The 17,594-nt window shown below is 43.9% G+C and overlaps 1 long non-coding RNA gene across 1 annotated transcript in view; it reads right to left on the bottom strand.

Annotated features, from left to right (window-relative positions):
* Positions 1-339: 339 nt before the first annotated feature.
* LOC126145889 (uncharacterized) overlaps positions 340-17,594 on the bottom strand; it is a 1,192,902-nt gene continuing 1,175,647 nt past the window's right edge. Inside the window, exon 4 of the long non-coding RNA XR_007529766.1 lies at positions 340-459. This is a non-coding gene — a long non-coding RNA (uncharacterized LOC126145889). The remainder of the gene's footprint in view (positions 460-17,594) is intronic.

Here is a 17,594-nt window from a genome sequence, read left to right on the forward strand (position 1 = left end):
TCTCCGAGACTAGAAACACTATTACCGAATCTTCTGGAGCGCTATGAAAAGAAGCACTATCGCTGAATCTTCTGAGCTTCCATGAAACACGGCACGCGTTCGGTCTTCAGAAATATTAAATAGTCTCCATGTAGCTTCACAATATCACCGTCGAGCTGATCACAGTTTTTCTATACAAAACGGAATTATCCAGTTGTAGAGGTTCCTCAGAACCAGAGTTCGTGAATTGTAAGATTGCCTCTTCTCCTTCACATTTATCACTCCCCAATCAAAACGTCTCGATTATACACAACTTCCAAAGACATTTGTCAGAGTTCTGCCGAGCCTTAAGAACACTACTATTTCGAAGTGTACCGCCCTGATCTCAGTAAATCTGAATAAAACGCATGTGGCTGCTAACAGCCTGTTGGGTGTCGTCCACTACTGCTGTTTGCAGGCTGCAGTCGATCCTGTAGATCCCTGCAACAAAAAAAGTAAAATAACTTTCGTTAGCTTTTTTCTTAGCATGCAATAACACTCGTTGATGGATAACAAAGGTCTATGTGGTTATTTAATATGTCAAGTTCATCCAAAAAATTAACTTAAGACTCTTATGTTTACCATATTGGAAAATGCGGTGGTACAGGAACACGATATACTCGAGGATATATCTCATTCCCATAACTGTGCGTGAATGCTTGAATATGAAGCCATAAAAGGCTTCAAAATAGATTGCAGAATAAAATGAACATAAAAACATGCCGGTGGAGAACGTGTATGGAAATAGCCTCCATGCTCCAATAAAAAATGATACATATATTCACTACTATAAGAAGACAACTCGTTCTTAAGATTGTTACCAAAGATTCGGAAAAGTTCTTCCCGATTTACTAAAAAAATTTTACACGATACTCTAATGAACAGTCGGACAGACACGACCCATATATTTTATACTATATATACAATACCTAGGGATGTTTAGGAGTGTCGAAATCTCGCGTACAAACGTAAGACACAAGTGAAACCCATTCACGTGACTATGTTCACAGTCTGTGAGTTCCGCGGAGCACCTCATTCTGCTCTCTCAACATGTTTAATGACTACGAGGTCGTTGATACGGCGTACCTGCTAGTAGGTGGCAGCACAATGCACCTAATATCAAAAACGTTGTTTTTGCTGTGTTCGGATACTTTTCATCACTTAGTGATTGTAAGGTAGATGTAGTATCTCATATCCTGAGTCTGTGTTCACGGTGCTTCCAGTTTTATTCCTGCTTTCTAGAGTTTATGGAGCACACTTAGTAGATACAGTTTCGATAAGAACATATGTCTGGAAATGTATCATTTGGATGTAAGTCTGAAGTTTGTACTTTCGGATCCCCATCTTCACTGTACACGCACATCGAAGGCTACGAAGTCTAACTTCTGCCCATGGCATCGGCAACGTTTAGCTGCTCACATATTACTGCTCATCTATTACTTTTAGTCTCTCCTTTCCGAAACCAGTTCCCTCAGCGTCGCCTGATTTAATTCGGCTACATTGCATTGCCTTTTTCGATTTATTTACGACAGCAAATTTTTAAGGTGATAAACGGATAGTTTACGAATGTTAAACGCGTCATAATTTAAATAAATAGGAAACCATTTTGCAACCGAGACTGCCGGTTCTTTCTTGAACTTATCAAGAGGTTGCTGTACCATTGGCCGAAAGAAGGAATGTTGTGATTTTCATCATTCTCTGTCCAATCGGGCAGTAAAAGAAGAGGTAATATACTTCATAATCTGAAGTTTGAAATTATGAAAGCCGGTTTTAAGTTGACAAGCTTTTTATTACATGAAGTTTTCGATAATACGATTTGCATTCTTAATAACGCGATATGGACAAAAGCTAGTACATAAGTAGACCTCGGAACAACAAATTAATGCGTCTTAGAAAAATAAGAAAGATGAGAAATTAGGTGAAATGCGCTAGGCACTCAGCTTTCATTTTGCCGAACCATTTCTGAACCTCACTGACATTCAGTTTGACAGACATCATACTAGGTTCCAGGCGTAAGGGTCCAAAATATCAAGTTCTACCGGTGTTGAATGATAAAATAGTGACCTCGCTCTCAGCTGATTTGAAGCTTGCTGTTGATAAAGCTCTCTCCGGAAACGATGAGAAACTTCAACTGAGTGTCAAAGCTAGCAGTATTATACTTAAGGGAATGAATACACCTGTCCTCTCTTTTGAACACAATGTCCTTAGATCGATCGCGAGAAAGCTTGATCAGGAAGAAACTATTATGGTACCAGCAGAGAAAAGGAACACGTTAGTGTTGCTCTATGGAAAGGATTACTTTGACAAAGCGTTAAATTTTTTGTGGAAAATGGTATCCATGCACTAGGATTCAATCCCACATTGGCGTACGGTAAAGTCCTTGAGGCACAGCTTGACGACTGTCAATAACTCTTCTGAATGACCTACATACATTCAAAATGATGAATCCTAGAAGTCCCCTTTTTGCGTGCACAAGTTCAGACTCACAAACGTGGCCCTCCTGTCCGCGTCATAGTTAACGCAATTCGAAAGCCAGGATATCACGCTTCAAAGTTCTTACTCGATGTGTTGAAAGATAGAGTTATGTTTACTGACTCATTTTCGTTACACAGAGGAAACATCTAGTCGAGCTGCTGCAAAATTGTACATTTCCGGACTGTTATGTTCACTTTCACTTGATATAAAAAACCTCTACTAATGTTGCTCTTGCGGAAACTATCGGTATAGTGCGGAATTCCCTGCTCACTAATTCGTCTGTCATCAGTACGGAAGCGGATGAGATAATCTCCCTTCTGGAGTTACTTAGTTCACATAACTATTTTTCATTTCATAATAATATTTATCACCACTCTCCCCCCCCCCCCCCCCCCCCCCATGAACCATGGACCTTGCCGTTGGTGGGGAGGCTTGCGTGCCTCAGCGATACAGATAGCCGTACCGTAGGTGCAACCACAACGGAGGGGTATCTGTTGAGAGGCCAGACAAACGTGTGTTTCCTGAAGAGGGGCAGCAGCCTTTTCAGTAGTTGCAGGGGCAACAGTCTGAATGATAGACTGATCTGGCCTTGTAACACTAACCGAAACTGCCTTGTTGTGCTGGTACTGCGAAAGGCTGATAGCAAGGGGAAACTACAGCCGTAATTTTTCCCGAGGGCATGCAGCTTTACTGTATGGTTAAATGATGATGGCGTCCTCTTGGGTAAAATATTCCGGAGGTAAAATAGTCCCCCTTTCGGATCTCCGGGCGGGGACTACTCAGGAAGACGTCATTATCAGGAGAAAGAAAACTGGCGTTGTACGGATCGGAGCGTGGAATGTCAGATTCCTTAATCGGGCAGGTAGGTTAGAAAATTTAAAAAGGGATATGGATAGGTTAAAGTTAGATATAGTGGGAATTAGTGAAATTCGGTGGCAGGAGGAACAAGACTTTTGATCAGGTGAATACAGGGTTATAAATACAAAATCAAATAGGGGTAATGCAGGAGTAGGTTTGATAATGAATAAAAAAAATAGGAGTGCGGGTAAGCTACTACAAACAGCATAGTGAACGCATTATTGTGGCCAAGATAGACACGAAGCCCACACCTACTACAGAAGTACAAGTTTATATGCCAACTAGCTCTGCAGATGATGAAGAAATTGATGAAATGTATGATGAGATAAAAGAAATTATTCAGGTAGTGAAGGGAGACGAAAATTTAATAGTCATGGGTGACTGGAATTCGAGAGTAGGAAAAGAGAGAGAAGGAAACATAGTAAGTGAATCTGGATTGGGGCTAAGAAATAAAAGAGGAAGCCGCCTGGTAGAATTTGGCACAGAGCATAACTTAGTGACAGCTAACACTTGGTTCAAGAATCATGAAAGAAGGTTGTATACATGGAAGAACCCTGGAGATACTAAAACGTATCAGATAGATTATGTAATGTTAAGACAGAGATTTAGGAGCCAGGTTTTAAATTGTAAGACATTTCCAGGGGCAGATGTGGACTCTGACCACAATCTGTTGGTTATGAACTGTAGATTAAAACTGAAGAAATTGCAAAAAGGTGGGAATTTAAGGCGGTGGGACCTTGACAAACTGACTAAACCAGAGGTTGTAGAGAGTTTTAGGGAGAGCAGCAAGTGAACAATTGACAGGAATGAAGGAAAGAAACAAAGTAGAAGAAGAATGGGTAGCTCTGAGGGATAAAGTAGTGAAGGCAGCAGAGGACCAAGTAGGTAAAAAGCCGAGGGATGGTAGAAATCCTTGGGTAACAGAAGAATTATTGAATTTAATTGATGAAAGGAGAAAATATAAAAATGCAGTAAATGAGGCAGGCAAAAAGGAATACAAACGTCTCTACAAGGAGATCGACAGGAAGTGCAAAACTGCTAAGCAGGGATGGCTAGAGGACAAATGTAAGGATGTAGAGGCTTATCTCACGAGGGGTAAGATAGATACTGCCTACAGGAAAATTAAAGGGACCTTTGGAGAAAAGAGAACCACTTGTATGAATATCAAGAGCTCAGATGGAAACTCAGTTCTAAGCAAAGAAGGGAAAGCAGAAAGGTGGAAGGGGTATACAGAGGGTCTATACAAGGGCGATGTATGTACTTAAGGGCCATGTTATAGACATGGAAGAGGATGTAGATGAAGATGAAATGGGAGATATCATATTGCGTGAAGAGTTTGACAGAGCACTGAAAGACCTGAGTCGAAACAAGGCCACGGCAGTAGACAACATTCCATTAGAACTACTGACGGCCTTGGGAGAGCCAGTCATGACAAAACTCTACCATATGGTGAGCAAGATGTATGAGACAGCCGAAATACCCTCAGACTTCATGACGAATATAATAATTCCAATCCCAAAGACAGCAGGTATTGACAGATGTGAAAATTACCGAACTATCAGTTTAATAAGTCACAGCTGCAAAATAATAACGCGCATTCTTTGCAGACGGATGGAAAAACTGGTAGAAGTCGACCTCGCGGAAGATCAATTTGGATTCCGTAGAAATGTTGGAACACGTGAGGCAATACTGACCTTACGTCTTATCTTAGAAGAAAGATTAAGGAAAGGCAAACATACGTTTCTAGCATTTGTAGACTTAGAGAAAGCTTTTGACAATGTTGAATGGAATACTCTCTTTCGAATTCTGAAGGTGGCAGGGTAAAATACAGGGAGCGAAAGGCTGTTTACAATTTGTACAGAAACCAGATGGCAGATAAGAGTCGAGGGGTATGAAAGGGAAGCAGTGGTTAGGAAGGGAGTGAGACAGGGTTGTAGCCTATCCCCGATGTTACTCAATCTGTATATTGAGCAAGCAGTAAAGGAATCAAAAGAAAAATTAGGAGTGGGTATTAAAATCCAAGGAGAAGAAATAAAAACTTTGAGGTTCGCCGATGACATTGTAATTCTGTCAGAGACAGCAAAGGACTTGGAAGAGCAGTTGAACGGAATGGACAGTGTCTTGAAAGGAGGGTATAAGATGAACATCAACAAAAGCAAAACGAGGATAATGGAATGTAGTCGAATTAAGTCGGGTGATGCTGAGGGAATTAGATTAGGAAATGAGACACTGAAAGTAGTAAAGGAGTTTTGCTTTTTGGGGAGCAAAGTAACTGATGATGGTCGAAGTAGAGAGGATGTAAAATGTAGACTGGCAGTGGAAAGGAAAGCGTTTCTGAAGAAGAGGAATTTGTTAACATCGAGTATAGATTTAAGTGTCAGGAAGTCGTTTCTGTCAGTATTTGTATGGAGTGTAGCCATGTATGGAAGTGAAACATGGACGATAAATAGTTTGGACAAGAAGAGAATAGAAGCTTTCGAAATGTGGTGCTACAGAAAAATGCTGAAGATTATATGGGTAGATCACGTAACTAGTGAGGAGGTATTGAATAGAATAGGGGAGAAGAGGAGTTTGTGGCACAAGTGGACAAGAAGAAGGGATCGGTTGGTAGGACATGTTCTGAGGCATCAAGGGATCACAAAGTTAGCATTGGAGGGCAGCGTGGAGGGTAAAAATCGTAGAGGGAGACCAAGAGATGAATACACTAAGCAGATTCAGAAGGATGTAGGCTGCAGTAGGTACTGGGAGATGAAGAAGCTTGCACAGGATAGAGTAGCATGGAGAGCTGCATCAAACCAGTCTCAGGACTGAAGACCACAACAGCATGCAACAACAATTATATTTATAAGGAAGCCGAAGGCCTGGCTACGGAAATTGTCTCTCGGGTTTTTCTGCCGGCGTTTTTGTAAGGCAATCTCAAAATCGGCCGCAGCCCTTAGTAGCCGAGCGGTTCTAGGCGCTTCAGTCCTGAACCGCGCGACTGCTACGGCCACAGGTTCGAATCCTGCCTCGGGCATGGATGTGTGTGATGTCCTTAGGTTAGTTAGGTTTAACTAGTTCTAAGTTCTAGGGGACTGATGCCCTCCGATGCTAAGTCCGGTAGTGCTCAGAGCCATTTGAACTATTTTTTTCAAAAACAGGCATTTTCCCCCTGTAGGTGTATCGGACTTTCTGATTCGTTTTTATAGAAGGTATGTCGATGACATACTGATCGTTCTTAAAGGCCAAGAAGTGGATATTAATGCCCTTTTACTCGAATATAGCCGCGTGGGTTTAGCCGAGCGATTAAAGAGCGCTGCAGTCATGGACTGCGCGGCTGATCCCGGCGGAGGTTCGAGTCCTCCCTCGGGCATATGTGTGTATGTTTGTCCTTAGGATAATTTAGGTTAAGTAATGTGTAAGCTTAGGGACTGATGGCCTTAGCAGTTAAGTCCCATAGCTGTCTTCACCCTGTACTATCTTTTACCCACGAAACCATGGATCAACCGTGTGTGCTAATAAATTACGTAGATTCATCCCACCAATAAATGTGCTCCCTGCCGCCGTTGGATAAGCAGCTGCCAGCAGCAGTAGCTCACTTATTTGTTACATAGTTTAATTCTTTATTTCTTTGCGTTTTTTTGGGTACTTGCATTGTTTAATTCATAATTTTCGGGCGTTTTATAGTATTTGAGAGTTGCAGCATGGCGTTTCAGTACATGAATAGTGTAAAATCGCGTAGTCTCCTTCTGCCGCCGAGGAGTGTGTCAGCAGTGCGCAAGTAGCAGCGTTACTGCATTTACTAGGCAACCTTGTATTTTAGTAACCGTTTCAATTTTGTGTCGAATTGTTTGCACTCTCTGTAGATTAGTTCAGACGTTCTTTGCACAGCAGTATTTAGCATGGATAGGGACTGCGACTGCTGTGTTCGGGTGCGGGCTGCGTTGGCATCCCTTCGCTCCCAACTTCAGGCAGTGTTGGCTTCGGTCACACAGCTTGAGGCTGTTGTCAATGGGCATCACAGTGGGGGTCCAGATGGGGGTTTGTCGGAGACGGCCAGCTCGTCCCACGCATCCCCCGATCGGACTACGGCTGTGGCTGCCCGGGATACTGTTCACATTGAGACTGAACCCTCACCCGTGGTAGAGTGGGAGGTCGTCTCGAGGTGTGGCAGGGGGCGAAAGACATTCTGGAGGGCTGAACGGAAGGCCTCTCCAGTTTGTCTGACGAACCAGTTTCTGGCTCTGTCTCCGGCTGATACTGATCTTCGGCCGGACATGGCTGCTTGTCCTGTTCCAGAGGTTGCCCCTCAGTCTGCAAGATCCGGGCGATCGCAGAGGGTGGGCTAACTGGTAGTTGGGAGCTCTAACGTCAGACGCGTAATGGGGCCCCTTAGGGATATGGCAGCAAGGGAGGGGAAGAAAACCAATGTGCACTCCGTGTGCATACCGGGGGGAGTCATTACAGATGTGTAAAGAATCCTTTCGGATGCCATGAAGGGTACAGGGTGCACCCATCTGCAGGTCGTCGCTCGTGTCGGCACCAATGATGTGTGTCGCTATGGATCGGAGGAAATCCTCTCTGGCTTCCGGCGGCTATCTGATTTGGTGAAGACTGCCAGTCTCGCTAGCGGGATGAAAGCAGAGCTCACCATCTGCAGCATCGTCGACAGGACTGACTGCGGACCTTTGGTACAGAGCCGAGTGGAGGGTCTGAATCCGAGGATGAGACGGTTCTGCGACCGTATGTGCTGAAGATTCCTCGACTTGCGCCATAGGGTGGTGGAGTTTCGGGTTCGGCTGGATAGGTCAGGAGTCCACCACACACAGCAGGTGGCTACAGGGGTAGCAGGGGTTGTGTGGCGTGGACTGGGCGGTTTTTTAGGTTAGATGGCCTCGGTCATGTACAGAAAGGGCAACAGCCTCAAAGGGTGCGGGCCAAAGTCAGGACATGCGGGGACCAAGCATCAATCGGTATTGTAATTGTAAACTGTCGAAGCTGCGTTGTTAAAGTACCGGAACTTCAAGCGCTGATAGAAAGCACCGAAGCTGGAATCGTTATAGGTACGGAAAGCTGGCTGAAGCCAGAGATAAGTTCTGCCGAAATCTTTACAAAGGGACAGACGGTGTTTAAAAAGGATAGATTGCGTGCAACCGGTGGTGGCGTGTTTACCGCTGTTAGTTGTAGTTTACCCTGTAGTAAAGTAGAAGTGGATAGTTCCTGTGAATTATTATGGGTGGAGGTTACACTCAACAACCGAGCTAGGTTAATAATTGGCTCCTTTTAATGAACCTCCCGACTCAGCACCATTAGTGGCAGAACAACTGAGAGAAAATCTGGAATACATTTCACATACATTTTCTCAGCATGTTCTAGTCTCGGGTGGAGATTTCAATTTACCAGATATAGATTGGGACACTCAGATGTTTAGGATGGGTGGTAGAGACAGAGCATCGAATGACATTATACTGAGTGCACTATTCCAAAATTACCTCGAGCAATTAAACAGAGAACCGACTCGTGGAGATAACAAAAAAAAAAAAAAAAAAAAAAAAAGGGCTCTGAGCACTATGGGGCTTTACAGCTATGGTCATCAGTCCCCTAGAACTTAGAACTAATTAAACGTAACTAACCTAAGGACATCACACAACACCCAGTCATCACGAGGCAGAGTGGAGATAACATCTTGGACCTACTGATAACAGACCCAAACTTTTCGACTCTGTAAGCGCAGAACAGGGAATCAGTGACCATAAGGCCGTTGCAGCATCCCTGAATATGGAAGTAAATAGGAACATAAAAAAGGCAGTAAGGATTATCTGTTTAGCAAGAGTAATAGAAGACAGATTTCAGACTACCTAACAGATCAAAACGAAAATTTCTGTTCCGATACGGACAATGTTGAGTGTTTATGGAAAAAGTTTAAGGCAATCGTAAAATGCGTTTTAGACAGGTACGTGCCGAGTAAAACTGTGAGGGACGGGAAAAACCCACAGTGGTTCAACAACAAAGTAAGGAAACTACTGTGAAAGCAAAGAGTGTTTCACTGCAAGTTTAAACGCAGCCAAAACCTTTCAGACAAACAGAAGCTAAACAATGTCAAAGTAAGCGTAAGGAGGGCTACGCGTGAAGCATTCAGTGAATTCGAAAGTAAAATTCTATGTACCGACTTGACAGAAAATCCTAGGAAGTTCTGGTCTTACGTTAAATCAGTAAGTGGCTCGAAACAGCATATCCAGTCACTCCGGGCTGATGATGGCTTTGAAACAGAGGATGACACGCGTAAAGCTGAAATACTAAGCACCTTTCTCCAAAGCTGTTTCACAGAGGAAGACCGCACTGTAGTTCCTTCTCTAAATCCTCGCACAAACGAAGAAATGGCTGACATCGAAATAAGTGACGAAGGAATAGAAAAGCAACTGAAATCACTCAACAGAGGAAACTCCACTGGACCTGACGGGATACCAATTCGATTCTACACAGAGTACGCGAAAGAACTTGCCCCCCTTCTAACAGCCGTGTACCGCAAGTCTCTAGAAGAAGAGATGATTGGAAAAGAGCACAGGTAGTCCCAGTCTTCAAGAATGGTCGTCGAGCAGGTGTGCAAAACTATAAATCTCTGACATCGATCTGTTGTAGAATTTTAGAACGTGTTTTTTGCTCGCGTATCATGTCATTTCTGGAAACCCAGAAGATACTCTGTAGGAATCAACATGGAATCCGGAAACAGCGATCGTGTGAGACCCAACTCGCTTTATTTGTTCATGAGACCCAGAAAATATTAGATACAGGCTCCCAGGTAGAAGCCATTTTCCTTGACTCCCGGAGATCGTTCGATACAGTTCCGCACTGTCACCTGGTAAACAAAGTAAGAGCCTACGGAATATCAGACCAGCTGTTTGGCTGGATTGAAGAGTTTTTAGCAAACAGAACACAGCATGTTGTTCTCAATGGAGAGACGTCTACAGACGTTAAAGTAACCTCTGGCGTGCCACAGGGGAGTGTTATGGGACCATTGCTTTTCACAATATATATAAATGACATAGTAGATAGTGTCGGAAATTCCATGCGGCTTTTCGCGGATGATGCTATAGTATACAGAGAAGTTGCAGTATTAGAAAATTGCAGCGAAATGCAGGAAGATCTGCAGGGGATAGGCACTTGGTGCAGGGAGTGGCAACTGACCCTTAACATAGACAAATGTAATGTATTGCGAATACATAGAAAGAAGGATCCTTTATTTTATGATTATATGATAGCGGAACAAACACTGGTAGCAGTTACTTCTGTAAAATATCTGGGAGTATGCGTGCGGAACGATTTGAAGTGGAATGATCATATAAAATTAATTGTTGGTAAGGCGGCTGCCAGGTTGAGATTCATTGGGAGAGTCCTTACAAAACACTCGTTCGACCTGTACTTGAGTATTGCTCATCAGTGTGGGATCCGTACCAGGTCATGTTGACAGAGGAGATAGAGAAGATCCAAAGAAGAGCGGCGCGTTTCGTCACAGGTTTATCTGGTAAGCGTGATAGCGTTACGGAGATGTTTAGCAAACTCAAGTGGCAGACTCTGCAAGAGAGGCGCTCTGCATCGCGGTGTAACTTGCTGTCCAGGTTTCGAGAGCGTGCGTTTCTGGATGAGGTATCGAATATATTGCTTCCCCCTACTTATACCTCCCGAGGAGATCACGAATGTAAAATTAGAGAGACTCGAGCGCGCACGGAGTCTTTCCGGCAGTCGTTCTTCCCGCGAATCATACGCGACTGGAACAGGAAAGGGAAGTAATGACAGTGGCACGTAAAGTGCCCTCCGCCACACACCGTTAGGCGGCTTGCGGAGTATAAATGTAGTTGTAAATGTAGATGTAGAAGGTATGTTCCGATATTTAAAGGAAAGCTACCACTAGCTCTTAAGTGATTCACGCTACATGAGCCCACCCAAGGCAGTGTAAGTTAAGCTTTTATTAGGCCGGCGATTGCTCAAGTATTTGAAGTTCCCCTTGGAATCTCTTGAAAAAGAAATTAGCAAGGTATCGTAGCATACAAAAATGGTTTTAGTGCGTGCTTGGTCCGTCGTTTATACAACAAATAGCAGGAACGAGTGGAGCTTAAGGCCACAGTTTCATACCCACAAACAGTTGGCGCAGGTGTGCGTTTAGCTATCCTCATGATGGGCCCTATTTGTTATGACTTGGTCATACTGGCTAGGAATACTAAAGTACAAATTGTCTTCTATAGAAATACGGGAACAAAGTTCCTGCTTCCTCACAATGAGAGTCCTAAGTCTTCCCCCATCTCGAGATCGGGAGTATACAAAATTAGTGTCTTAATTGTGACGCACACTATAGCAGCCAAACGGGGAGGTCCTTTCTTGGCCGTTTCAATGAGAACCTTTTAACAAAAAAGGGGCAACTTAAAAAATATTCTCCCCTTACGCAACATTTGAAAACTTCTCGCTACCGCTCGCCATCCATAAACGATCTCGGTATTTTGCATATTGTACAAAAAGCAAGAAAATGAACATCCTTGAAGAATATGAAATTTCGAAAAGCGTATATTTTAAGAGCCAACGCCTGCGCAATGAACAACTGACCTTTCATAACCAGGGTTACATCGAGGTGGATTTGATTTAAACATTGATGTAGTTTAGTTGTGCTTCCTTGTTTTTATCTTATACGCTGGATCTAAGCTTCTCACTTCTCTGTAAACACATTATCTGTTATCCCGTCTGGCGCCGCCACCCTGTATGGTGTCGGTCAGTTTGATTTACAGCTTTGCAGTAGGAGCCATAAACGTGTGCCATAACGACACTTTATACACCTGGCCAATATTGTAAACATGCCTTGCGTTGTGTTAAGAGCAAGTACTCTTAAACACCGCTAACGTGTAACTCTTGTACTATATTATTCATTATACTACTCACATACCCTGTGAGCCAAGGTCTCGTAGCCCTTTTTTTTTTGTCCTTCATCTCCATCCTCATTTACACGGTTTCTTATATTTGTCCCGCTTACTGCTCTTCGCCTTGAAGCATATTATTATTTATTTCCTTAGTGGATGCGTCCTGTATATTTTATTGGATGGCTGTTATTTCTGCTGATTGCGGGACGTTCTGCATTCTTGCCAGTGGTCCTTGAGAGTTTTTGCCCGCTGGATGTGTCCTGCAAATTTTGTTGGATGCTGTGCCATTTTTGGTGATTGCGAGACTTTCCATACACTTGTCAATGCTCCTCGAGTGTCTTTACCCGGTGAATTTATCTTTGGTTACGCTCTTTTCACAACTCTGGTCGTGGTTTCCCCCAGTTCATTTATTTAACTGACAATGTAGCTTAACAGATGATTCCTGGCTCATACATTTGTACCGTGGAAATTTGTGTTTCCCCCAGACGTGTGACGATGCTCCCGTGAGAGTGAAATGGGTCACAAATTAAATAAATAGAAAACCGTTTTGAAACCGAGACTGCCTATTCTTTCTTGAGTTTACGAAAACGTATTTCTTGATGAAGTTATCGAAACTTCGATAAGGGAGGAACTGTTTTGGCTTAGAAGATAGTAGAGAACATTATGCTAACAAATTCTTAAGAAGAAATTGTATTTTTATCTGCTGCAAACGCGAGCTCCGTTAGTGATTACTAAAAGCGACATGCTTTTTGAGCAAGTGATTCGCGTGATGCTCCGCTGGTGCTTCAAGAGCTAATCAGACACCAGTTTAGGTTTATTACGAGAAACAGATCACTAGCTTTAAAATTAACGTGTTATTACACTGATGAGCCAAGGAAACTTGTACAACTGCCTAATATCGTGTAGGCCCCGCAAGCACGCAGAAGTGCCGCAAGACAACCTGGCATTGACTAGACTTACGTCTAAAGTAGTGCTGGAGGGAACTGACACCATGAATACTGCAGGGCTGTCCATAAATCCGTAAGAGTACGAGGGGGTGGGGATCTCTTCTGAACAGCATATTACAAGATATCCCAGATATGCTCAATAATGTTCACGTCTGGGAGTTTGGTGGGCAGCGGAGGTGTTAAACTCACAAGAGGGTTCCTGGAGCCACTCAGAAAGCAATTCTGGACGCCTGGGGTGTGAAATTGTCTTCCTGGAATTACCCAACTCCGTCGGAATGCACAATGGGCATGAACGGATGAAGGTGATCAGACAGGATGCTTACGTACATGTCATTTGCCAGAGTCATACCTAGACGTATCAGGGGTCCCATGCCACTACAAATGCACACGCACCACACCATTAAAGAGCCTCCAAGAGATTGAAAAGTCCGGTGCTGATATGCTGGGTCCATGGATACATGAGGATGTCTCTACGCCCGTACACGTCCATCCGCTCGATACAATTTGAAACGAGACTCGTCCGACCAGGCAACATGTTTCCAGTCGTCAACAGTCCAGTGTCAGTGTTGACGTGCCCAGGTGAGGCGTAAAGCTTTGTGTCGTGCAGTCAGAAAGGGTACACGAGTGTGCATTCGGCTCCGAACGCCCATCTCGATGATGATTCGTCGAATGGTTCGCGAGCTCACACTTGTTGATGGCCCAGCACTGAAATGTGCAGCAACTTGAGGAATGGTTGCATTTCTGTCACGTTCAACGATGCTCTTCAGTCGACGTTGGTCCCGTTCTTGCAGCTCCTTTTTCTGGTCGCAAGAATGTCGGACATTTGATGTTTTGCCAGATTCCTGATATTCACAGGATACTCGTGAAACGATCGTACTGGAAAATCCCCACTTAATCGCTACCTCGGATATGCTGTGTCCCATCGCTCGTGCGCAGTCTATAACACCACGTTACAACACACTTAAATGTTGATAACCTGCCACTGTAGCAGCAGACACTTGTTGCCCTATACAGGCGTTGCCGACCGCAGCGCCGTATTCTGCTTGTTCGCATATCTCTGTATTTGAATACGCATGCCTATACCAGTTTCTTTGGCCCTTCAGTGTATGATTCTAGAAACTGCAATAACTTCTATAATGTATGAAGGAAGTGTCCTGAGTGACTAACTCATCATCGCTCAGTCCACACCAACAAGAATTGACCTTGAAATTTGGGGTGGGTGTTATACTGTATACGTCGTTTACGAAGGGATTTTTCAAAATTCCACCAGTAAGGGTTTCGTTACACTAAAATGTATTTAAAGCTAAACTTACGAAAATTAGTATTTGACCTCAAAAAAATATATGTTGGCGGGTGAAGGTTGTTATGGATGTCTCGCCATATGTAGTCAGATGAAAAGATGACAAGATAACAAAGATCTCCGACTCCAGCTAACCGAATCACCTTTTGGTCAGAAGTGCATCGGAAAACTCTGTACTTCTGTGGCTTTAATTAACGTGAAAAATTTAGAAGATTTTGTAATTTGTGAATAACATAAAAATTCGATTTAAGGAAAACAAACAAAAAAATGTGTGCAGACCACACAGTCTACGCGAGCGAAGCAGCAGGCGCCAAGCTAGTAACGAACGAACAAAATTACAACTCCTGCAACTGTAAGAAATGAAAAGAAACTTACAGCAAACGGTTACACAGAACAACAAGCTACTCGAAGCTAAAGCATAGTGTAAGAGGTAAGTGTTATAGTGGTGGGGGTGATGGTTTGGCAATCGTGGAATGTCGCTGCTGCCACAAGTTTCGTTCGGATTTGCCGATTTTCAGTCGTGCTTCCCCGTCACTTTCACTCGACTACTTCCTCCGCATCTAACAATTGTACAGTAATTTTAGGTGGAGTTCACAAATATCACCGTCTGATATGTATTTCTTCAGACCTTCAGTTACAGATATACAAGTTACCGGCCGAAGTCCTTATTAACGTCTACAGCCAGTGAGTTATGTCACACGCTAGTAAAGGTGTACTTACTGTTGATTCTTTGGGTGCGTGCATTTTAAAAGCCGTCCAGGTGGGAGGGAGGAATCTGGTTTTCCGGAAGGAAGTGGTGAGATGGGAGGAGTAGCAGCAGCAGCAGTATGGCCCGTAACGAGGGCGGGCCGAGCCCTCTGCGGCGGCAGCAGGTAGTTTGACAGCCCGACGTCGTTTTTACGAGACGCCCTTATGAGGCCCGGGAACGCCCCCGGGAATTATCCCAGCCATCTCCAGCTCCAGCTCTCCAGAGCGTCAGTGGCTGGAGGCAGTGCAATATGGACGCGTCCCCCAGCAGGGAGGGGCGGCCAGAAATCTGCCACGTGAGCCACGCTCCCAGTGTGAACATCTTGGGGCGCTTTTAGATGGAAGGACGTGCCTCCAGATGCAGATGCGGCTCGCTTTACATTGAATCTTACGGGTACCATCCAAGAGAGGCGCAGAGATTCATTTACGGCTCACTTAAGCAGCCGTGTAAGTTGCCTAGTAAAGCTCCGCTAGAAACTTTACACTGACTAAAATGTGACTCTTGCACATTTAAGCATTCCTTTTAACGTTACACTATTTTCGCAGACAGTTTAAACTTTCTATCTCTCCCCCCCCCCCCCCCCCCTCGATGCTGCTGCATGTTGCACCGAACCGAAGGCAAATCTAGATTCGTGCTCGGAAGCACATACGATGATTAAGACGCTACAAGAATGTTTCGAATAAATGCCGAAGCCTTCATTCAAAGGTGTGATCTGTAACGGTGATGGAGTCTGCAGCTGTGCGCGTCACTGCTCACGCGGCGCACTCACAAAGTGATTTCCAGAAGAATCAAAATGATTCAAATGGCTCTGAGCACTATGGGACTCAACTGCTGTGGTCATAAGTCCCCTAGAACTTAGAACTACTTAAACCTAACTAACCTAAGGACAGCACACAACACCCAGCCATCACGAGGCAGAGAAAATCTCTGACCCCGCCGGGAATCGAACCCGGGAACGCGGGCGTGAGAAGCGAGAACGCTACCGCACGACCCCGAGATGCGGGCGATTTCCAGAAGAATGCAGATAGAGTAAGGCAAGTTGGTGCAGAGAGGAAACTACTGTTTTAACTGAGAATATAAACTCAGGCCACGTATTTTTGACTTCAGGAGTGAAGAAACAGACATGAAGAACACAACAGAAACAGACATGATATAGCAATAAGCGAAACATCCCGCACATTACAAGAATGTAAGCTGCAGACAAAGATAAAGGAAGTAAAATAAACCGAAAACTCTGCGTTGACGGTACTGCAGAGAAAGAAAGTTCATTGTCATCACGAAGAAGAGTTCCACTGGGGACGTTTACGTACCGAAAATATAGTTTTTGGACATACTTCGATTCACTAGTGCCGTGGAATCTTACTCTAGACAATAACCTCTCTAAGAAATAATTGCTTTCTTCATCACACTGTGGAGCTACGTTAGTTTCTGTTGCATGACGTCCAGTTGTGATCGATAATTATCTTCGCTTATCGTCAATTAATTTCTAAACGAAACTTGTCCTCTAAAATAAGTTATCTTCGAAGAAATGTCAAGTGTCCCCTTTACTCCAGTCTCCTTATCCATCACCTTATCCATTTTTTCGCCGAAAATGTTAATCTGCATGTTGTTGTGTTCACTGCCACGGTATGCAATGCAGCAGACGCAGAGAAAGCAAGAAATATTGATTTACTTTCACCACTGGATGGCATGATAGCTTTACCTCTATTCATACAGTTGGGTCTATCCATGTGCGTTTCGTAACGCGTCTAAGCACACACGATTCCCGCCCCCCCCCCCCCCTCTCCCCACCGTTCTTGCTTCAGCGTGCGCTTTGTTGTCCACGAAGGAGCCTCATTCTGCCATTGGGCACGTCAATGCATTGATTGCCCTTCGTCCGCAGTTTCGGTTCGGTACACGTTGTCAAGTGAGCAGCTGCGTTATTTCTGTCCACTATTTATTATTAGTATGCGGCAGGGATGTAACCTGTTAGGACTGAGGTCTGCAAACGTTCAGTGTGACCAACGTAAGGATCGCAAGAAAAAAAATCATTTGTTTTATAAATATTGATTTTATTTAATAAATGAGATGTTTTTTTCATTATTTAATTTCAAATACTCTATGGATTTCACAATTACCTTGATGTATGGCTCGATTTCTGTCGTAGCCAAGCGCAAAATTGCTTCTACATTGATACGGGTCCACCAGTACCTACTTTTTGCTTTGCTAACATTCATTGCGAGCGCAAAGAGTTTGTTCGCAACAGCATGTTCAATAAAACGTATGACTCACCGTCTCTCTCTCTCTCTCTCTTCTCTCTCCCTGCCCTCTTAGAAACACATGCACACGCACACACATTCAGAAATTCGACTGTGAAATAGAAGGAG

The sequence above is a fragment of the Schistocerca cancellata genome, chromosome 2 (genome assembly GCF_023864275.1).
Source record: "Schistocerca cancellata isolate TAMUIC-IGC-003103 chromosome 2, iqSchCanc2.1, whole genome shotgun sequence".
Lineage (NCBI taxonomy): Eukaryota > Metazoa > Arthropoda > Insecta > Orthoptera > Acrididae > Schistocerca > Schistocerca cancellata.